The sequence below is a fragment of the Trachypithecus francoisi genome, unplaced genomic scaffold (assembly GCF_009764315.1).
Source record: "Trachypithecus francoisi isolate TF-2019V2 unplaced genomic scaffold, Tfra_2.0 Lachesis_group3, whole genome shotgun sequence".
Classification (NCBI taxonomy): Eukaryota; Metazoa; Chordata; class Mammalia; order Primates; family Cercopithecidae; genus Trachypithecus; species Trachypithecus francoisi.
This window is the reverse complement of record NW_022681468.1, coordinates 84,674,112-84,694,978: the sequence shown is the minus strand read 5'-3', so window position 1 is coordinate 84,694,978 and position 20,867 is coordinate 84,674,112. Positions and strand designations below refer to the sequence as shown.

Below are 20,867 nucleotides of genomic sequence, written 5' to 3'. Positions count from 1 at the left end.
CACATCTGGCTAATTTTTTATATTTTTAGTAGAGATGGGGTTTCACCATGTTAGCCAGGATGGTCTTGATCTCCTGATATCGTGATGCACCCACCTCGGCCTCCCAAAGTGCTGGGATCACAGGCGTGAGCCACCGCGCCCGGCCTGTGATGATTTTTAAGGGGTCCCAACACGCAAGCCAGGAAGGCAGCCAATGATATGTAGAAATTGCTGGAGGTAGTGACAGTTGATAGCAGAAGGTTTTTTTGGAAGTAGATGGGAAAGAGTACCTGATAGTGACTATGAACAGGGTGGCTGGGACGTGGGGGAGTTAGACTCAAAGTTGAGGATCACTGGGTTTGGTAGAAGAAAGTGGGGATTGTAGGGGAAGGACTTAATGACCACACTGTATGTCTATGAGATTTAGGACTATAGTTTCCTTATTTGATTCAGTGACCTCTGGTCCCATCTTTTGGTCAAGGGATAAATATTACCAGGATGTGTGTGTGTGTTTCCAAAAAATTGGATGGAAGTCTAGAAGAAAAGGGAGGCGAAGGAGAGAGACCTTGGAGAAACAGGCCTGTTACTCAAGATAAATTCTTCTTTTTTTTTTTTCTTTTTTCTTTTTGAGATGGTCTCACTCTTTCTCCCAGGCTGGAGTGCAGTGGTGCAATCTTGGCTCACTGCAAGCTCTGCCTCCTGGGTTCATGCCATTCTCCTGCCTCAGCCTCCTGAGTAGCTGGGACTACAGGTGCCCGCCACCATGCCCGGCTAATTTTTTGTATTATTACTATTATTATTTTTAGTAGAGATGGGGTTTCACCATGTTAGCCAGGATGGTTTCGATCTCCTGACCTCGTGATCAACCCACCTCGACCCCCCAAAGTGCTGGGATTACAGGTGTGAGCCACCGTGCCCGGTCAAGATAAATTATTCTTTCCATTACCTACCTCTGTCTCTACCCTCCAAACATCTACTATCCTTCCATACACAACATTTGTAATCTGATTACAAGTGCCTGTCACCACACCCAACTAATTTTTGTATTTTTAGTAGAGACAGGGTTTCACCATGTTGGCCAGGCTTTTCTCGAACTCCTGCGCTCAAATGATTCCTCCACATTGGCCTCCCAAAGTGCTGGGGTTACAGGCGTGAGACACTGCACCTGACCTCATGAGATTCTTGAAACAAACCTAGGGGTCGGATGCAGTGGCTCACACCTGTAATCCCAGCACTTTGAGAAGCCGAGGTGGGTGGATCATGAGGTCAGGAGTTGGAGACCAGCCTGACCAATATAGTGAAACCCTGTCTCTACTAAAAATACAAAAATTAGCTGGGTGTGGTGGCATGCACCTGTAATCCCAGCTACTCAGAAGGCTGAGGCAATAAGAGTGAATCTCCGTCTCAAAAATAATAATAATAATAAATAATAATATTAATCGATGCTGTTATCATCCAAATGAACTAAACTAGAATTGCTTGAACCCAAGAGGCAGAGGTTGTGGTGAGCTGAGATTGCGCCATTCCACTCCAGTCTGGGCAACAAGAGTGACCTCTGTCTCAAGAAAAAAAAAAAAAAGAATACCCACTAGGCTAGGCACAGTTGCTCACACCTATAATCCTAGCACTTTGGGAGGCTGAGGTGGGAGGATTGCATGAGTCCTGGAATTCAAGACCAGGCTGGGCAAAATAGCAAGACCCCATCTCTACAAAAAATACCTACTGGGCATCCACTCTATGCCAGCTGGGCATGATGCATGTGAATATAACTTCATATCCTTTCCAACCTCCTAGAATTTATATTGAAAGTCTACTTGACAAATAGAACTCATGTGACATACATTTTCACTTTTAGTGGAAAAATCATGGAACTTCGGTTCTAGTCAAATTCTTTCTATTCCCAGTTAAATCCCCTTGGGGCCAGGCATGGTGGCTCATGCCTGTAATCCTAGCACTTTGAGAGGCCAAGGCAGGAGGATTGCTTGAACTCATAGTATGAGACCAGCCTGAGCAACATAGTGAGCCCTCATCTCTACTCAAAAAAAAAAAAAAAGCCAGGCATGGTGGCTCACGCCTGTAATCCCAGTACTATGGGAGGACAAAGTCGGCAGATTACTTGAGGCCAAGCATTCAAGACCACCGTGGGTAACATAGTGAAACCCTATCTCTAGTAAAAATACAAAAATTGGCCTGACGTCAGGGTGCACACCTGTAATCCCAGCAGCTCAGGAGGCTGAGGCAGGAGAATCGCTTGAACCCAGGAGTGGAGGTTGCAGTGAGCCAATATCGTGCCACAGCCCTCCAGCCTGGGCAATAGAATGAGATTCTTCAAAAAAAAGGTCGGGCGCTGTGGCTCACGCCTGTAATCCCAGCACTTTGGGAGGCTGAGACGGGAGGATCACGAGGTCAGGAGATCGAGACCATCCTGGCTAACACGGTGAAACCCCGTCTCTACTAAAACGACAAAAAATTAGCTGGGCATGGTGGCGGGTGCCTGTAGTCCCAGCTATTCGGGAGGCTGAGGCAGGAGAATGGCGTGAACCTGGGAGGCGGAGCTTGCAGTGAGCCGAGATTGCGCCACTGCACTCCAGCCTGGGCGACAGAGCGAGACTCCATCTCAAAAAAAAAAAAAAAAAAAAAATTATCCAGACTTGGTGGCAACCTGTAGTTGCAGGTACTTGGGAGGCTGAGACAGGAGGATCACTTGAGCCTGGCAGATTGAGGCTGCAGTGAGCAGTGATTATACTGCTGCACAATCCCCTTAGGAATTTTCCCAAGTGTTTACCTCTCAGACTTCAATCTGTACTGATGGAATTAGACCCAATGATTTTCTTACCCAGCTTTAACACTTTGTGCTTGTATATGTGGACATCTATATCAATCAGCAAGATGCATCTATTGCAACAATTTCTACATAGGGTCCTACAATAATAAATCAATGATGGTTCTGCCTTGCCTTGCCCTGCCCTGCCTTGCCCTGCAGTGGCCGGATCTCGGCTTACTGCAAGCTCCGCCTCCCGGGTTTATGTCATTCTCCTGCCTCAGCCTCTCGAGTAGCTGGGACTACAGGCACCCGCCAACTCGCCCAGCTAGTTTTTTGTATTTTTTTTTAGTAGAGACGGGGTTTCACCGTGTTCGCCAGGATGGTCTCGATCTCCTGACCTTGTGATCTGCCCGTCTCGGCCTCCCAAAGTGCTGGGATTACAGGCTTGAGCCACCGCGCCCGCCCGCCTTCTTTCTTTTTTTTGAGACAGAGTTTCACTCTGTTGCCCAGGCTGGAGTGCAGTGGTAGAATCTCTGCCTCCTGGCCTCAAGTGATCCTCCCACCTCAGCCGCTCAACCTCAGCGCCACCATGCCCAGCTAATTTTTGTATTTTTTGTAGGGACAGGGTTTTGCCATATTGGCCAGGCTGTTTTTGCACTCCTGGACTTAAGTGGTCTGCCCACCTCGGCCTCCCAAAGTGCGATTACAGGGGTGAGCCACCTCACATGGCCTCTGATGGTCATTTCTAAAGCATTGCTTAAGACAAAGTCTAGAGTCAAAGTTGAAAAATTTCTGAGGAAGGAATGTCCCAGAGACTGCTCTTGCTCTGGTATTATAACAAGTTCTTGTCATTTATTTGGTTGAATACTGGAGGAAGTAGGTGGCCTGCATTTATTTATAAGGTAGGTAGAATAAAAACTATGCACTTGTCAATATAGAGTCACACTCATGCTTACATAGAGAGGGACAAGAGGGCAGAGGGACTCAACCTGGGCTCACTGCATGAAATGCCAGAGTGGGATTCCATTGCATTCTTTACATTGTTGTTGGGGATCCCAATTATAGTTTAATTTGCATATTCAAATTAACTTGTATTAAATTCAATTAAAATATGAAAGTCCATCAACAAACCTCAGGCCTGCTAACTTCTGTGACCTCCAGAAGTTAAGTCCAATCAAAAACCAAAGCAGCTTCAACGTTCATGATTCTGTATCTCCAGATGGCAGAATCACCTCAGGATTTAGCCCAGGCCATAGAAATCCTTTCCTTCTTTTGGGACATAAGCTCCAAGGTGGATCTTCCAATTTGTTACATTTTCAACAAACATTTGGCAAATGCATTTGAGATTTCACTTACCAGGCCTGCATTTAGGGGGAAAGTAGAATAAACGAGTAGACATTTCTCAACATAGAATCACATTCATGCTCACATTAAGAGAGAGATGAGAGAACTGGGATGCTGGGGTTACAAAGGCAAATAAGACACGGGCCCGGCTTCTCCCTGGGAAGAGGGCAATTTTGAACAGATAAAGATGATACAATATGAGAAACTGTCATAAAGTTCCCTGGGAAGAAGGGAGACTTGAATAACACTCCCTGAGTGAACTGAAGAGATTTTCAGAGGAGGTCATATGTAAGATGGATGTTATGTGCCATATGGTTTAGACGAATAAAGAAATGGGGAGTCCAGTCACGGTGACTCATGCCTGTAATCCCAGGACTTTGGGAGGCCGAGGCGGGAGGATCACTTGAGCCTATAGGTTTGAGACCCGCCTGGGCAACATAGTAAGGCCCTGTCTCCGCCGGGCACGGTGGCTCAAGCCTGTAATCTCAGCACTTTGGGAGGCCGAGGCGGGTGGATCACGAGGTCAGGAGATCGAGACCATCCTGGCTAACCCGGTGAAACCCCGTCTCTACTAAAAATACAAAAAACTAGCCGGGCGAGGTGGCGGCGCCTGTAGTCCCAGCTACTCGGAGGCTGAGGCGGGAGAATGGCGGGAACCCGGGAGGCGGAGCTTGCAGTGAGCTGAGATCCGGCCACAGCACTCCAGCCCGGGCTACAGAGCAGGACTCCGTCTCAAAAAAAAAAAAAAAAAAAAAAAAAAAAGCCCTGTCTCTACAAAAAATGCAAAAATTAGCCAGGTGTGGTGGCACATGCCTGTAGTCCCAGCTGTTTGGGAGGCTGAGGTGGGAGAATTCCTTGAGCCCAAGTGGTTGAGGCTGCAGTGAGCTATGATTAGGCCACTGCATTTCAGCCTGGGAGATAGAGCAAGACTCTGTCTCAAAAAAAAAAAAAAAAAAAAAGAAGAAGAAGAAGAAGAAGAAAAAAAGAGTAGAAATGTATAGGGAAAAAAAATTTGAAAAGAAATTTGGGGCGGCCGGGCGCGGTGGCTCAAGCCTGTAATCCCAGCACTTTGGGAGGCCGAGACGGGCGGATCACGAGGTCAGGAGATCGAGACCGTCCCGGCTAACACGGTGAAACCCCGTCTCTACTAAAAATACAAAAACTAGCCGGGCGAGGTGGCCGGCGCCTGTAGTCCCAGCTACTCGGGAGGCTGAGGCAGGAGAATGGCGTAAACCCGGGAGGCGGAGCTTGCAGTGAGCTGAGATCTGGCCACTGCACTCCAGTCCGGGCGACAGAGCGAGACTCTGCCTCAAAAAAAAAAAAAAAAAAAAAAAAAAGAAATTTGGGGCAAGTGTAAAAGACCATTTATGCTATACTAACAAATTTGAATATAATGAGAAGACACTGAATTTTTTTTTTTTTTGAGGCGGAGTCTTGCTCTGTCGCCCAGGCTGGAGTGCAGTGGCCAGATCTCAGCTCACTGCAAGCTCCGCCTCCCGGTTCCCGCCATTCTCCTGCCTCAGCCTCCCAAGTGGCTGGGACTACAGGCGCCCGCCACCTCGCCCCGCTAGTTTTTTTTATTTTTTATTTATTTTTTTTTTTTGAGACGGAGTCTTGCTCTGTCGCCCAGGCTGGAGTGCAGTGGCCGGATCTCAGCTCACTGCAAGCTCCGCCTCCTGGGTTCACGCCATTCTCCTGCCTCAGCCTCCTGAGTAGCTGGGACTACAGGCGCCTGCCACCACGCCCGGCTAGTTTTTTTTTTGTATTTTTTAGTAGAGACGGGGTTTCACCGTGTTAGTCAGGATGGTCTCGATCTCCTGACCTCGTGATCCACCCATCTCGGCCTCCCAAAGTGCTGGGATTACAGGCTTGAGCCACCGCGCCCGGCCCAGTTTTTTGTATTTTTAGTAGAGACGGGGTTTCACTGTGTTCGCCAGGATGGTCTCGATCTCCTGACCTTGTGATCCGCCCGTCTCGGCCTCCCAAAGTGCTGGGATTACAGGCTTGAGCCACCGCGCCCGGCCATGGAGGAATAATTTTTAAAAATTCAATATCGAGAGATGTATTAGTCCATTTTCATGCTGCTGATAAAGACATGCTCAAGACTGGGAAGAAAGGGAGGTTTAATTGGACTTATAGTTCCACATGCCGTACAGTAATCTTAGTTATATTATTATTCTCATTTTATCAGTTAGGAAATTGAGGCTTAAAGAGGCTAACAACTTGCTGAAGATTATGCACCCTTCACTTAACGGAACCAAGGCTCTAACACATTTATTTTACAACAAAGTTTATGCTCTAAAGACAATGTAGATTCTGCTGTGTAACTTTTTGAGGTTAAATTACCTTCACCACATAGCAACTGCATGACCTTGGGCATTTTATTTGTGCCTCAGTTTCTTCATATACACAATTAGGGTAATAGCACCTACTTCATAGGATTGTGGTGGATTTAGCAAAACTCGGTTAAGGCATTCAGTCCAGTGTCTGGTCAACCTCCCAAGTTCACTACATTTTTTTTTTTTTTTTTTTTTTTTTGAGACAGGGTCTTGCTCTTGGCCCCCAAGCTGGAGTGCAACGGCAGGATCTCAGCTCACTGCAACCTTCACCTCCAGGGTTCAAATGATTCTCCTGCCTCAGCCTCCTTAGTAGCTGGGATTACAGGCACCCCCCACCATGCCTGGCTAATCCAGGCTGGTCTTGAACTCGTGACCTCAGGTAATCCACCTGCCTTGGCCTCCCAAAGTGCTGGGATTACAGGCATGAGCCACTGTGCCCAGCCACCAAGTTCACAACATTTGATAGTTAATATTATTATACTGTTCTGCATAGAGAACAAGAGGTGAGTGCTATAAGCAATGCGGATCAACTGCGCACAAGTTCAGAGGAAGGAAAGGCCATTTCCAATTGGAGGGCAGGAGGGTGAGCAGAGCAGATTAAATTAGAGTCATGAAGAAGTCACTTTTTTTTTTTCTGAGTCGGAGTCTCGCTGTGTCGCCCAGGCTAGAGTGCAGTGGCTGGATCTCAGCTCACTGCAAACTCCGCCTCCCGGGTTTACGCCATTCTCCTGCCTCAGCTTCCCGAGTAGTTGGGACTACAGGCTCCCACCACCATGCCTGGCTAATTTTTTGTATTTTTTAGTAGAGACGGGGTTTCACCGTGTTAGCTAGGATGGTGTCGATCTCCTGACCTCGTGATGCGCCGGTCTTGGCCTCCCAAAGTGCTGGGATTACAGGCGTGAGCCACCGCACCCGGCAGAAGTCACTTAAATTGTGGATTTCAAAATAATGTTAAGGGCCTGTCGCGGTGGCTCACGCCTGTAATCCCAGCACTTTGGAAGGCCGAGAGGGGTGGATCACGAGGTCAGAAGATCGAGACCACCCTGGCCAACATGGTGAAAATCCGCCTCTACTAAAAATACAAAAATAGCTGGTTGTGGTGGTGCACACCTGTAATCCCAGCTATTCAGGAGGCTGAGGCAGGAGAATCACTTGAATCTGGGAGGCGGAGGTTGAGGTGAGCCAAGATGGCGCCACTGCACTCCAGCCATGCGAGAGAGCGAGACTTTGCCTCAAAAGAAAAAAAAAAAAAAGTAAGATGTAAGATGAACATTTAGACGATAAAACTTACAGAAGACTTAGTGAGGAAGAAAGAAAGAAGTTGTCATCTATCATTCATAGAAGTGACAAGCAATAAAAATGTAAGCAAATAAACAAGATAACTGCAGAATGATAATTAAACAGGGTAGCGGGTCAGAAAGTGAAGAGGAAGAGTGGGGCTGGTGGGTAAGGAATTAGAGGGAAGACTTGATTCCATCTCAAGGTAGAAAGCTGTTCATATGTAGATCAACTGCTATCTGTGAATGGATACCCGAATATTGTCACAAACTGAAATGCAAATACTCTTAGAAACTAGGGTATTAGTAATGCAAGTATGAAAAACATCTGATTTAAGCAGAACAACAACAACAAAACACCCTCATCATTCTTTGAATGACTCAATCTGTGAATGAAAACATTCACATTCTCATGATTTTGATGACAGAATAGATTATTTTTCTTTGTGCTGAGTTTGTTATCTCAAGCTGGAACTAAGTAAGGCTAGTCAAGGCCATCTGATTCTTATTGCTCATTCATTCATTCAACCAATATTTTACTGAGAGCTTACTGTATGTGGCACTTTGCCTGGGGAATGCAGTGGAGTTCTTTCCTTGGAGTTCTCCTCTTACTCCAAAGGGCTTTTGGAACAGGAGGACACATGAGGAGAAACTTGGGCAGGTTCTGACACTTGTCTGCTGACCTTTTTGTTTTGTTTTGTTTTGTTGAGACAGGGTCTTGCTCTGTTGCCCAGGCTGGCAAAAAGATAACGGCTCACTGTGGCCTTGAACTCCTGGCTAAGGCAATCCTCCCACTATAACCTTCAGAGTAATTGGGACTTATAGGCGTGAGCCATGATGCCCAGCTTATTATTTTTTTTTTTTTTGTGGAGATGGGATCTCCTTCTATTGCCCAGGTTGGTCTCGAACTCCTAGGCTCAAGTGATCCTCCTGCTTAGTCCTCCCAAAATGTCAGGATTACAGGTGTGAGCCCTGTTGATTTTACAGGTTGAAGCCTGTTGATTTTTTCTGGATAAGAGATAGGGAGGACCTGGTAATATACAAGACCCAGAGTGTGTCCTAAGATGATCATCTATGGGGACAGAATAGCGTATCCCTGACTGAAGAGTTTTGGAAACTATTTTAATGTTCCCAAATTTTATGTGAACTAAAAAACATTGTCTGCCTTTCACATTCCTTCGTGCATTCGTGCACTCCACCTCACTACTCCTCCCCCGGCACCTGTTGGCCTCTTTTGCTATCCAAATTTACCAAATAAATCTCCCCCTTCTTTCTACCCATCTGCTGTTCTTCACAGCTTGTCTCTGGGCTCAGCCCCAAGCCTGGAGGGGCAGTAAATGGATTCAGAGTTGCTGCTCAAACATGGATTCCCATGGAAACCAAACGACTAAGAAAACAAATAGGGAGGAAGAGGCAGCCACTGCCTGACCTCTTACCCTCCCCCTCCAAATTCTTTTCGCTTTTCAACATGAAGGCAAGTGCTTATTTGTATAACTAGTAGAAGGACATAACCTGACCCCTCCCCCCACCCCCAAATTCTTTTAAGAGCCTCTCGTTGGACAATGAGTAAATGAAAGACAGTGGGACATCTCCATCTGGTGGTAGAAATGCCAAATTACGTAAGAGAGAACTCAATTAACAAGTGAAAGCCTGTAATACAGGCCAATAAGTATACAAGGAAGTAACATTCAGATACAAAAATAAGATACAAAGAAGTAACATTCAGGAGCCGCTCTTAGGAAACTGTTTGTGATGCAGTTAGGACTTGTTCCTTCTCACATATACAGATTTAAATATCATCTTTATGTTGGTGAATTTTCGTTTATTTTATTTATTTATTTTTTGTGACGGAGTCTTCTCTGTCACCCAGACTGGAGTGCAGTGGCACAATCTCAGCTCACTACAATCTCTGCCTTCTAGGTTCAAGCGATTCTCCTGTCTCAGCCTCCCGAGTAGCTGGGGATTACAGGCACCTGCATTATGCCCAGCTAATTTTTGTATTGTTGTAGAGGCAGGGTTTCACCCTGTTGGCCAGGCTGGTCTTGAATTCCTGACCTCAGGTAAACCGCCTGCCTCAGCCTCCCAAAGTGCTGGGATTACAGGCGTGAGTCACCACGCCGGGTCGAATTTTTTTTTTTTTTGGCATCCAATTCAAATATATGAACATGAGGTTTAGTCTCATCTCTCCCAACTCAACACTAGATTTTTTTTTTTTTTTTTTTTTTTGAGATGGAGTCTTACTCTGTCACCCAGGCTGGAGTGCAGTGGTGCAATCTCAGCTCACTGCAACCTCCACCTCCCGGGTTCAAGCGATTCTCCTGCCTCAGCCTCCCGAGTAGCTGGGACTACTACAGGCACGCACCACCATGCCCAGCTAACTTTTGGATTTTTAGTAGAAACGGGGTTTCACCATATTGACCAGGCTGGTCTCAAACTCCTGACCTCAGATGATGGACCCGCCTCGGCCTCCCAAAGTGTTGGGATTACAGGCATGAGCCACCGTGCCCAGCCATATTAGATATCTTTTACCTGAATGTCATGCCGTTGCTACAGATTCAGTGGAGCTGGACAGTACTTTTCTCTTCCTGTCCTTTCCCTTCCATAGGGTAGCATTTGCTGGCTTACAAAGGAAAAGCAGAAGCTTTGCTCCACTGTCTCATCTGTTTTCTTTTTTTTTTTTTCTTTTCTTTTTGTCTTCTTTTCAGACAGTGTAACTCTGTCACCCAGGCTGGAGTGCAGTCATGTTATCATGGATGGCTTGCTGCAGCCTCTAATTACCAGGTTTGAGCAGTCCTCCCACCTCAGCCTTCTGAGTAGCTGGGACTACAGGTGCATGCCACCATACCCGGTTAATTTTACTTTTTTTTTTTTTTGGAAACAGAGTCTCACTGTCGCCGAGGCGGGAGTGCAATGGCATGATCTTGGCTCACTGCAACCTCTGCCTCCTGGGTTCAAGAGATTCTCCGTGTCTCAGCCTCCAGAGTAGCTGAGATTACAGGTGTGCACCACTGCGCCTGGCTAATTTTTGTATTTTCAGTAGAGACGGGGTTTCGTTGTGTTGGTCAGGCTGGTCGTGAACTCCTGACCTCATGTGATCCACCCACCTCGGCCTCCCAAAGTGTTGGGATTACAGGTGTGAGCCACTGTGCCTGGCCTTTCTTTCTTTTTTTAAAGACAGGTGGCAAGGTGGTGGCTCATGCCTTGTAATCCCAGCACTTTGGGAGGCCGAAGTGGGTGGATTGGTTGAGCTCAGGAGTTTGAGACCAGCTTGGCCAACGTGGCAAAACCCCATTCTACGAAAAAATACAAAAATTAGCCGGGCGTGATGGCGGGTTCCTGTAATCCCAGCTACTCTGGTGGCTGAGTCAGGAGAATCACTTGAACCTGGGAGGCAGAGGTTGCAGTGAGAGGAGATCAAGCCACTGCCCTCCAGCCTGGGTGACTGAGTGAGACAGTCTCAAAAGACAAAAACAAAATTATAAAAAAGAGAAGAAGCTTAACAACTGATTTTTTTTTTCCGGCATGAATACTTTTATATTGAGGAAAAATAAGTAACTTACAATGTTTTTTAAAAGAAAGACAGGGTATACTAAACATACAAAAATTAGCTGGGTGTGGTGGCCCTCTTCTGTAGTCCCGGCTACTCAGGAGGCTGAGGTGGGAGGATTGCTTGAGCCCAGGAGGTCAAGGCTCACAACATTCCAGCCTGGGTGAGAGAGCAAGACCCTGTCTAAAGAAAACAAAAACAAACAAACAAAGAAACAAAAATGAGTGAAAGTGTTTCCTTTAACCCCCAATTCATATGTTGAAGCCGTAACTCCCAATGTGATTGTATTTGAAGATAGGCCTTTAAGGAGGTAATTAAGTTAAATGATATCATGAGGGTAGGGCCCTAATCCAATTTGATTGGTGTTTTATTTGTTTGTTTGTTTGAAACAAGAGTCTTGCTCTGTTGCCCAGGCTGGAGTGCAGTGGCGTGATCTCTGCTCACTGCGTTTGTGGGATTCTCCTGCCTCAGCCTACTGAGTAGCTGGGACTACAGGCATACACCACCACGCCTGGCTAGTTTTTGTATTTTTAGTAGAGATGGGGTTTCTCCATGTTGGCCAGGCTGGTCTCGAACTCCTGACCACAGGTGGTCCGCCTGCCTCGGCCTTCCAAAGTGCTGGGATTACAGGCATGAGCCACTGTGCCTGTCCTGATTAGCGTTTTTATTTTATTTTATTTTATTTTTATTTTTTGAGACGGAGTCTGGCTCTTGTTTTCCAGGCTGGAGTGCAATGGAGCGATCTCGACTCACTGCAACCTCAGTCTCCCGGGCTCAAGTGATTGTCTCAGCCTCCTGACTAGCTGGGATTACCGGCATGGGCCACCATGCCAGGCTAATTTTTGTATTTTTAGTAGAGATGGGGTTTCACCCTGTTGGCCAGGCTGGTCTCGAACTCCTGACCTCGTGATCCACCTGCCTCGGCCTCCCAAAGTGCTGAGATTACAGGCATAAGCCACTGCACCCAGTGTGATTAGCGTTCTTATAAGAAGAGAAGAAACACCAGGAATATGTGGGCACAAAGGAAAGGCCATGTGAGGGCACAATGAGAAGCTACCATCTGCAAACCATGAAGAGGGACCTCAGGTTGGTTTCCAATCCTGCTAGCATGTTGCTCTTAGCCTTCCAGCCTGCAGAACTCTGAGAAAATAAGTTTCTGTTGTTTAAGTCACCCTGTCTGTGATATTTTGTTATAGCAGACCTAGAAGACTAATACCTGGCCTTCCATACCATAAGCTCCCTTCCCTATATAATTTGCAACAGAGAGTGGAGACAAAGCTGTCCTGGAGACCCAGGAGTCTAGGCTGCCTTGCCTTTGCCTCATTTCACACTTCAGGCTATGTGAGTTCTATCCCCAGGAAAATTCAGCTCTTGGTATTTGGATTCACTAAGTGGAGAATACAATGAGATCTGTTTTGGGTATCAGGCCAGAAATTATCAGTATCTTACAACGTCAGAAAATAATGGATCAGTACCCAAGTTACTTAGTCTCACCCCATACAGTCTTCCACCACCTACAGCTGGGTACTATAACAACACATCCTAAGAGAAAAGAGGCTCAAGACTTCTTTAGTCTAAGAACCTCTAGGACCTAACTCTCCAGGAGCCTTAGCCTCAGGTCAAGTAAGGAGCACACACGAGTGCAATGGCACGATCTCGGCTCACTGCAACCTCTGCCTCCTGGGTTCAAGCGATTCTCCTGTCGCAGCCCCCAAGTAGCTGGGATTACAGGCACACACCACGACACTCGGTTAATTTTTTTATGTTTAGTAGAGATGGGGTTTTACTATATTGGCCAGGCTGGTCTTGAATTCCTGACCTCAGGTGATCTGCCTACCTCAGCCTCCCAAACTGCTGGGATTACAGGCGTGAGTCACTGCCCAGCTGGGAAGTGTTTCTTTCACTGGAGGGGCTGAGGTAGTTGTGATGACCCTACTGTGGCCCTGGGGAGAAGAGTGGGAGGATAACAGTGAATAAGGGGCTGTAAGTGAAGTTCTTAGAAGTAGGGTGGAATGAGAGAAAGGGGGAAGCTAGTGAGGCTTTTCTCTTATGCTGATGTAAAGTAGGTTTCCAATAGAATAAATTTATAAGTAATATAGAGGATAGGATGATTAATCTAAATTGGAGCAGAGCAGTTTTTGTTGGCCTCAGAGGTTTTAAGATTTTGTTTAGGTAAGGTTTATGTTTAGTCCCAGCAACTTGGGATGTTGAAGTGGGAGAATCACCTGAGCCCGCAAAGTCGGGGCTGTAGAGTGAGCTGTGATTGTGCCACCGCACTCCTGCTTGGGTGACAGAGGGAGACCCTGTCTCAAAAACAAACAAACAACAAAAAAGAAAAGATAAATAAACCTAGATTATTATTGCATACCATGTGCAAAAGTAAATTTCAGATGGAATAAAGATATAAATGAGCATAACAAAACTATAAAAATGTTAGAAGAAAGCCAGGTGCAGTGGCTTATGCCTATAATCTCAGCACTTTGGGAGGCCGAGGCGGGTGGATCACCTAAGGTCAGGAGTTCAAGACTGGCTTGACCAACATGGCGAAACCCCGTCTCTACTAAAAATACAAAATTAGCTGGGCGTGGTGGTGCATGCCTGTAATCCCACCTACTTGGGAGGCTGAGTTAGGAGAATTGCTTGAACCCCGGAGGCAGAGGTTGCAATGAGCCGAGATGGCACATTGCACTCCAGCCTGGGCAACAAGAGTGAAACTCCATCTCAAAACAAAACAAAACAAAACAAACAAAAAAACAAACAAAAAAACAGAAGAAAATTTAGGACTCTATAAATCTTGGGATAGGGATGTGCTTAATTTTTTTTTTTTTTTTTTTTTTTGAGACAGAGTCTTGCTCTATTACCAAGGCTGGAGTGCAATGGCGCGATCTTGGTCTCGATCTCTTGACTTCGTGATCTGCCCGTATCGGCCTCCCAAAGTGCTGGGATTATAGGGGTGAGCCCCCATGCCTGACCTGGGGATGCGCTTCTTTTTTTTTTTTTTTTTGAGACGGAGTCTTGCTCTGTCGCCCGGGCTGGAGTGCAGTGGCCGGATCTCAGCTCACTGCAAGCTCCGCCTCCCGGGTTTACGCCATTCTCCTGCCTCAGCCTCCGGAGTAGCTAGGACTACAGGCGCCCGCCACCTCACCCGGCTAGTTTTTTGTATTTTTAGTAGAGACGGGGTTTCACTGTGTTAGCCAGGATGGTCTCGATCTCCTGACCTCGTGATCCACCCATCTCGGCCTCCCAAAGTGCTGGGATTACAGGCTTGAGCCACCGCGCCCGGCCATGGGGATGCGCTTCTTAAGCAAAATAGCCCAGAATCTATAAATAAAATATTATTACACAAAAATAAAATCTTTTGGATGAAAAAAGCCGCATAAACACAAATAATAAAGTTGGTAGAAAATATTTGCATACATACCATCAATGGATGAATTTTCTAATATACAAAGACCTAGTATTGGAAGAAAAAGTTGACAACTCAATAGAAAAATAGGCAAATAATATAAACAGACAAAAGGCAGACAAGCAATTCTGAATGGTAACTAAGTCTAATAAAAGCTACCCACGCAGCCTTCCCACCCCTCCCGCAGTACTAGACCCCTGGGTTCCTCCGATTCGCCTGCCTGCCATGGCCGTCAAGGAACCAGCTTTCGATGACACTTTGAAAGAATGAGTGATCAACGATGAGTACAAAATACGGAAAAAGAACACCCCTTTTCTTTACAATTTTGTGATGACCCATGCTCTGCGGTGGCCCAGCCTAACTGCCCAGTGGCTTCCAGATGAAACTAGACCAGAAGCAAAAGATTTCAGCATTCACCAACTTGTCCTGGGGACACATACTTCGGATGAACAAAATCATCTTGTTATAGCCAGTGTGCAACCCCTAATGATAATGCTCAGTTTGATACATCACACTATGACAGTGAGAAAGGAGAGTTTGGAGGTTTTGATTCAGTTAGTGGAAAAATTGAAATAGAAATCAAGATCAACCATGAAGGAGAGGTAAACAGGGCCCGTTATACGCCCCAGAACCCATGTATCATTGCAACAAAGACTCCTTCCAGTGATGTTCTTGTCTTTGACTATACAAAACATCCTTCTAAACCAGATCCTTCTGGAGAGTGCAACCTAGACTTGCATCTCCATGGACATCAGAAGGAAGGCTATAGGCTTTCATGGAACCCAAATCTCAGTGGGCACTTACTTAGTGCTTCAGATGACAACACCATCTGCCTGTGGGACATCAGTGCCATCCAAAGGAGGGAAAAGTGGAAGACGATCTTACATGGCATACAGCAGTAGTGGAAGATGTTTTCTGGCATCTGCTTCATGAGCCTTTGTTTGGGTCAGTTGCTGATGATCAGAAACTTACGATTTGGGATACTCGTTTAAAAAATACTTCCAAACCAAGCCACTCAGTTGACGCTCACACTGCTGAAGTGAACTACCTCTTTTTCAGTCCTTACAGTGAGTTCACTCTTGCCACAGGATCAGCTGACAAGACTGTTGCCTTGTGGGATCTGAGAAATCTGAAACTTAAGTTGCATTCCTTTGAGTCACATAAGGATGAAATATTCCAGGTTCAGTGGTCACCTCACAATGAGACTATTTTGGCTTCCAGTGGTACTAATTGCATACTGAATGTCTGGGATTTAAGTAAAATTGCAGAGGAACAATCCCCAGAAGATGCAGAAGATGGGCCTCCAGAGTTGTTTATTCATGATGGTCACACTGCTAAGATACCTGATTTCTCCTGGAATCCCAATGAACCTTGGATGATTTGTTCTGTATCAGAAAACAACATCATGGAAGTGTGGCAAATGGCAGAGAACATTTATAACGGTGAAGACCCTGAAGGGAGTGTGGATCCAGAAGGATAGAGTCTTAGATGTATCTTTACTTCTTGTGATTTTAGACTCCCCTTTTTTCTTCTCAACCCTGAGAGTGATTTAACACTGGTTTTGAGACACAAACTTTGTTCAGCTATCCCTCTATATAATAGGTACCACTAATAATGCTATTAGCCCAAACAATGGGTGTTTTTCTAAATATTAATGGCGGGGCTTGATTCAGCAAATCCACAGACTTATTACACTGAAATTTTCTTCAGGAATTTGTAGTAAAAAAACCAGGTCTAAAGTAGTTACAGAAAGGGGAATGTTATGTGTGATTATTCTTCTTCTTATGCTATATCCCCAAGTTTTTCAGACTCATTTAAGTAAAGGCTAGAGTGAGTAAGGAATAGAGCCAAATGAGGTAGGTGTCTGAGCCATGAAGTATAAATACTGAAAGATGTTCCTTTTATTCAGGAAATAAGGGAGATTCAAATCGTATAAATTCCTACTCGAAAATCTTGACACCTGAATTTCCAGGATGCACATGAAGACCAGTAGACCAGGAAACAAGTAGACCAGTTTACTCTTGGTTTCTTCAGTTAAGTCAGAACTACACGTTCCTCTTTCCCCATATATTTTTGCTCATTCGTGTATTTCTTTCTTTCTTTTTTTTTTTTTTTTGAGAGGGAGTCTTGCTCTGTCCCCTGGGGTGCAGTGGCCGTATCTCAGCTCACTGCCAGCTCCGCCTCCCGGGTTTACGCCATTCTCCTGCCTCAGCCTCCTATGTAGCTGGGACTACAGGCGCCTGCCACCTCACCCGGCTAGTTTTTTGTATTTTTTAGTAGAGACGGGGTTTCACCGTGTTAGCCAGGATGGTCTGGATCTCCTGACCTCGTGATCCGCCCGTCTCGGCCTCCCAAAGAGCTGGGATTACAGGCTTGAGCCACCGCACCCGGCCGTTCGTGTATTTCTTAAGCTGTTTTCATGTTGCTTTTTTCCTTTCTGTGAAATGTTTTTTTTTTTTTTAACTTGGGACTATCAAGTTGTAAAGATGTATGTTTTTACCTGACAGTAATACCACAGGCAGATTGTCAAGTTGAGAAGAGTGAATCAATAACTTGTATTTTTTTTTTTTTTTTTGAGACGGAGTCTTGCTCTGCCGCCCAGGCTGGAGTGCAGTAGCCGGATCTCAGCTCACTGCAAGCTCCGCCTCCCGGGTTCACGCCATTCTCCTGTCTCAGCCTCCCGAGTAGCTGGGACTATAGGCGCCCGCCTCGTCGCCCGGCTAGTTTTTTGTATTTTTTAGTAGAGACGGGGTTTCACCGTATTAGCCAGGATGGTCTCGATCTCCTGACCTCGTGATCCGCCCGTCTCGGCCTCCCAAAGTGCTGGGATTACAGGCTTGAGCCACCGTGCCCGGCCAACTTGTATTTGTTTTAAAAATTAAATTAATGCTTGATAAAAGTTGCTTTTTTTTTTTTTTTTTTTTTTTAGGAGTTAGTCCTTGACCACTAGTTTGATGCCATCTCCATTTTGGGTGACCTGTTTCACTAGCAAGCCTGTTACTCTCCATGACTAACTGTGCAAGTGTTTAAAATGGAATACATTGCTTTTCTACATTAAAAAAAAAAAAAAAGCTACTCAGTCTCTTTATTCATCAGGAGAAATTAAAACGAAAATGAACTGCCCATTAGATTGGCAAAAATTAGTTGATAAGATTCAGTGTGGGTGACAGTGTGGGAATAGGCATTCATACAGACACAAACACACATATATATGGTTGGTGGGTGTATGAATTAGGAGCATGAATTGCTACAATTTTGGGGGAAGAAACATAGTAATATCTATGAATATTAAAATTACATATCCTTTGGCCAGGGCCTGTGACTCATGTCTATAATCCCAGCACTCTGAGAGGCCGAGGGGGTAGATTGCTTCAGGTCAGGAGTTCGAGACAAGCCTGGCCAACATGATGAAACCCTGTCTCTACTAAAAATGCAAAAATTAGCCAGCTGTGGTGGTGTGCACCTGTAGTCCCAGCTACTCAGGAGGCTTAGGCAGGAGAATCACTTGAACCTGGGAGGCAGAGGTTGTAGTGAGCTGATACCTCGGCATTGCACTTCAGCCTGGATCACAGAGGGAGACTCTGTCTCAAAAAATAAATAAAAAGTCGGCCGGGCGCAGTGGCTCACGCCTGTAATCCCAACTACTTGGGAGGCTGAGGCAGGAGAATCACTTGAACCCGGGAGGCAGAGGTTGCAGTGAGATCACACTGCTGTACTCCAGCCTGGGCAACCGTGCGAGACTCTGTCAAAAAACAAACAAACAAACAAAAAAACCCACTTATTTGAGCCACTTTCTTTCTTTTTTTTGAGACAGAGTTTCACACTTGTTGCCCAGGCTGCCGTGCAATGGCGTGATCTCGGCTCACTGCAACCTCCTCCTCCTGGGTTGAAGTGATTCTCCTGCCTCAGCCTCTTGAGTACCACCCCGCCCCCTGCCCAGCTAAGTTTTTGTGTTTTCAGTAGAGATGGGGTTTCACCATGTTGGTCAGGCTGGTCTTGAACTCCTGGCCTCAAGTGATCCACCTGTCTCGGCCTCCCAAAGTGCTGGGATTACACATGTGAGCCACCACATCCAGTCTGTTTGAGGCACTTCCAGGTAAATTCCACGAAATTTGATAATTCTTAGCCATTTCAGTCATATTCAGGATTTGCCTCTCTCCTGTCTTCTCTCTGGGATGTCCACAGACATTCCTTCCAACTTCCCAACCGCATATATATATATATATAAAATAAAACAAACTCTATAAATTTAATTAAAGGAAAATTTTGCATGGTTTGCTTTTCACCAGTCTATTCTGGCATGCTTCTAATGACATCAGAATCACCTGGATCAGTGAGAGCCAGTGTGCACAGTCTGTACTGTTTTCTGCATTCTGTGCCCAATTCAATATTATTATTATTATTTTTGAAACGGAATCTCTCTTTGTCGCCCAGGCTGGAGTGCAGTGGCGTGATCTCAGCTCACTGCAACCTCTGCCTCCTGGGTTCAAGCAATTCTCTGCCTCAGCCGCCCCAGTAGGTGGCATTAGAGGTGCCTGCCATCATGCCGGGCTGTTTTTTTTTTTTTTCTTTTTTGTTTTTTTTATAGAGACGGGGTTTCACCATCTTGACCAGGCTGGGCTTGAACTCCTGACCTCATGATCCACCCGCCTTGGCCTCCCAAACTACTGGGATTACAGGCATAAGCCACAGTGCCCAACCTACTTTTTTCTCTTTTTTTTGAGACAGAGTCACGCTCTGTCATCCAGGCTGGAATACAGTGGCGTGATCTCGGCTCACTGCAACCTCTGCCTCACAGGTTCAAGCGATTCTCCTGCCTCAGCCTCCTGAGTAGCTGGGATTATAGGCGTGTACCACCATGCCCAGCTAATTTTTGTACTTTTTTAGTAGAGATGTGTTTTCGCCATGTTGGCCAGGCTAATCTCGAACTCCTCACCTGAAATGATCCGTCCGTCTCCGCCTCCCAAAGTGCTGGGATTACAGGCATGAGCAACCGTGAATAATCCAATTCAGTATTATTGCACTGCAGTGATGGACACCAGTTTGGTCAATATGGCATAGTGCTGTATTTCGGATTTCTTCAAAGCCTGGTAGTTGGTGACGATGATCAATTTGGCTTTGCCTTGTCTGATCATCTTCAGAGTCTGCTTGTGCTCCTGGATGTACTTTCCACTTTTCATGATGAATTGGAGCCTAGAGTTGATAGACTCCAGCGACATTTTGTCTTCTTTGTGGTCACCATCTTCTGGCCTTAGGTGCGGGAAGGACCCCAACCCAGAGCAGATGCCAAGATGGCCAGGGAGCAAGAATGCTCTGTTTTGTCTTTGTACTGGGGGCCCTTCACAATGGCATCAACTGGGATATAACCACTTCCTCTTCAGATCCTGCATTCAAACGTTCACTCATTATTTTTTCACTTGTCTAATAATTTTGGCTAGTGTTTTCAGAACAATGTTATTTAATAGTGGTGATGTTACAGACTATGGGTTTTTGGGCTCTCAATGCAATAGGAATTGACATGAGGGTAGGGCGCGCTGGCTCACAAGTGTAATCCCAGCACTTTGGGAGGCCGAGGAGGGCGGATCACCTGAAGTCTGACCAGCCTGGTCAACATGGTGAAACTCTGTCTCCACTAAAAATACAAAAATTTAGAGGGGCATAGTGGTGTGCGCCTATAGTCCCAACTACTTGGGAGGCTGAGGCAGGAGAATTGCTTGAACCCGGGAGGTGGAGGTTGCAGTGAGCCGAGATTGTGCCACTGCGCTCCAGCCTGGGCGATAGAGTGAGACTGTCTCAAAAAACAAACAAACAAACAGAAATGTTTGTATAATTTCTTTTTTCTTTTCTTTCTTTTTTTTTTTTTTACTGAGACGGTGTCTTGCTGTGTTGCCCAGGCTGGAGTGCAGTGGCATAATCTTGGCTCACTGTAACCTCCACCTCCTGGGTTCAAGTGATTCTCCTGCCTCAACCTCCTGAGTCGTTGGGATTAGAGGTGTGTGCCACCACATCTGGCTAATTTTTGTATTTTTAGTAGAGACGGGGTTTCACCATGATGGTCAGCCTGGTCTTGAACTCCTGACCTTATGATTTGCCAACCTCGGCCTCCCAAAGTGCTGGGATTACAGGCATGAGCTCCCGTGCTAGGCCAAATTTCTTTTCTTTCTTTCCTGTTTGTTTGTTTGTTTTGAGACAAGGTCTCGCTCTGTCGCTC

The 20,867-nt window shown here is 45.9% G+C and overlaps 2 pseudogenes; one reads left to right on the top strand and one right to left on the bottom strand.

Moving 5' to 3' along the window:
* The first annotated feature begins 14,881 nt into the window (after positions 1 to 14,881).
* Positions 14,882 to 16,303, top strand: LOC117071418 (annotated as a pseudogene).
* A 276-nt stretch (positions 16,304 to 16,579) lies between these two features.
* On the bottom strand, positions 16,580 to 20,062 carry LOC117071051 (annotated as a pseudogene).
* Positions 20,063 to 20,867: the final 805 nt, after the last annotated feature.